This window comes from Polypterus senegalus, chromosome 16 (genome assembly GCF_016835505.1).
Source record: "Polypterus senegalus isolate Bchr_013 chromosome 16, ASM1683550v1, whole genome shotgun sequence".
Taxonomy (NCBI): domain Eukaryota; kingdom Metazoa; phylum Chordata; class Cladistia; order Polypteriformes; family Polypteridae; genus Polypterus; species Polypterus senegalus.
This window is the reverse complement of record NC_053169.1, coordinates 92,054,889-92,057,802: the sequence shown is the minus strand read 5'-3', so window position 1 is coordinate 92,057,802 and position 2,914 is coordinate 92,054,889.

Genomic DNA, 2,914 nt, shown 5'->3' with positions numbered 1-2,914 from the left:
TGAAAAAGAAAAGAAAACATTTTAATAATAACGTAACATGATTGACATTGTCATGAGTGTTGCTGTCATATATATATATATATATATATATATATATACACACACACACACACAAACATATATATACATATATATGTGCACAAAACCACGCTTTTCTCAAGGTTTCCGTCGGGTAGTCTCTTGAAATAAAATTTTCCTCCAATCAGTCGTAGCAACGCGCTTTCTTCTGACTCTTACATTTTTGTAGCTCTGATGTGTGCATCAATGTAATTGGTGCACCAGGAAATCATGCATTGACAGAAGTTCCCCTTTGCTTGGAATGCAAAGTGTGATTAAATGCGTTATTTTTTAATGCGTTATGGACCACATGCATCGAAGCTTCTCAGCTGTGCTTGTGCTAAGAAAAGGAAACATTTTAAAAATAACATAACATGATTGTCAATGTGACCTTTTGTAAGTAGTGCCTGGAGGATTCAGTGTGGAGAAACTGTAGAGACAGCGTGTGTATTAACTTGTGGATTTTTCTGTGAGTATTTGGTGGCAGCGTCACAAAGTCGCTTCCGTAACACTGTGCGTTAGCTGCGGAGCTCAGCTCAGAGCGAAATGAGGTGAATGGGAGGGGAGATGATGATGGAATTTGCATAAGCACAGCCCTTCACGTGCAATTTTAACTTAGTTACAAAGTGATCAAAACTCGCTTATATCCTGCGTCCTCTCATTAAACTCGTATCCCGCATTACCCGTGGGCATGACAAACGCCAGCAGCAGCCTGTCTATGAACTTAATTTAAACTTCAGGTTTACACCGTGCTTTGTTTCCAAAGTAGCTGCACTCATGAATATGGTAGTATATGTCACTCACTTCTTATTGTTTCGCTGCCTTCTGAATTATATAATGCATGTTTTCTTCAGCGCTTTTTGGAGCTCTTCCTTGTTTTCTACATACTGCGTTGACAGTCAGTTCACGTGATTACGTGGGAGGCGTGATGATGTCACACAAAACTCCGCCCCCCATGGCTTTCGAGCTCAACTCCATTACAGTATATGGAGAAAAATAGCTTCCAGTTATGACCATTACACGTAGAATTTCAAAATGAAACCTGCTTAACTTTTGTAAGTAAGCGGTAAGGAATGAGCCTGCCAAATACCAGCCTTCTACCTACACGGGAAGTTGGAGAATTAGTGATGAGTGAGTGAGTGAGTGAGTGAGTGAGTGAGTGAGTGAGGGCTTTGCCTTTTATTAGTATAGATAATATTGTAAGCAATTGTTGGTGTCTTATCTGTTTTATTGAAATGTACAGCTATGACTGAATGGTATAACAATGACCAACATGACTGTCGATTCCAAACCTTGGGCAGGTAGTTTATTGTAACCCCACTCAATCATAAGTATTAATACACTTGAAAGAAGATCATTTCACACATCCATTCACCTTCTTAACCCACATCGTGAGGCAGCTGGAGCCTAACCCAGCAAGCAATGGGTGCCACACCTGGACAGACACACAATAGATCAGCATCAGCATCAGGGCTAATCCACCTAACATGCATGTCTTTGGACTCTGGGAGGAAACTCACACAGACAAGGCGAGATATAGAACTTTATTTGTCCCCAGGTGGAAATTTGGCTTTGTAGAGAAGCTCAAGAAATAAATAAATTAATGAATAGTATAAATTATGATAAGCAACAAATGCTCACCAGAATACCTAGAAAAAAAGAAAATGTCTGACCTGGCGACAGATGAGAAGAGCAGTCGCCATCGTAGTGTAGCATTTGTTATGCAGGCCTATAGTCGTAGGTGTGAAGGAGCCCCAGTTGCGTTTCTTGACACACTTCGCTGAAATGGCTGAACATGCCAATGTCATACAGAGGGGGACATCCGGGACTTGAACCTCGGTCTCCTTGTGTCGAGGCAGCAGCACTACCACTGTGCCACTTCGCACATGATAGTCTTGAAATCTACATGAGAGCTGTAAAATGGAGCACACAACCGTATCAGGACTTGCAAGTTACAATATCATTACACATAGCAATCAATCAATCAATCAATACGTTTACACAAATTAACATGTCTGCTCATTGCCGTTTTGCCTGTATTTTCAGTCTGACTCGATCATACTTTTTATACAAAATACAATCTAGTAATACATTTAAAAAAGACATGTAAGAGCCCTCAGCTGTACTCCCGTCCTGTCCTGGCACCCATTGCATACCCAGCCTACCTGGAAATGGGTCTCTCCCTGAATTACCTTCTTCTGATGGCAGCCCCCTGGGATGCAGCAGTGCCTCGGACTCCTGCAGGGCTTCATGGGAGTTGGAGTTTGGTGCTGTCCTGTTGGCATCCGAGGGCTACAACTGCGGCTGAGCCCTGGGAACGGTTCTTCTGCCACACCCGGAAGTGCTGCCGGAAATACACCATCAAGTACCTGGAGCACTTCTGGGTGTTATAAGTCGGGAGGAGGAGGATGAAGCTTGCTGAGGAGAAAAGGACTGAGAGATAAAGAAGGAGAATAAGAAAGTAAAGGAAGGAAAGTGTGTGTTTGGGCTGTTGGGGACATAAATAAATAAATAAATAAATTCACGTGCGCTTTTTGGACTTCTGTCTGTCTGTCTGTGTTGGGCTAGCGTGTTATAGCGCCATCTATCTTTCAACAGTGTGTATGTAGAAATATATATATATATATATATGTGTGTGTGTATATATAAGTGTATATGTGTGTGTGTGTGTATATATATATATACACACACACACACACACAAACACTCTGTATGTATGTATATTGTATATAGCTACTGTATAGTGTTTGTGTGTATTTATCTTTCTATATACAGTACTACTACACACACACACACATATCCTGATGCATACAATTCTTTTAATTATATAAATCTTTTAAGTACGTAGGTAAAGGTT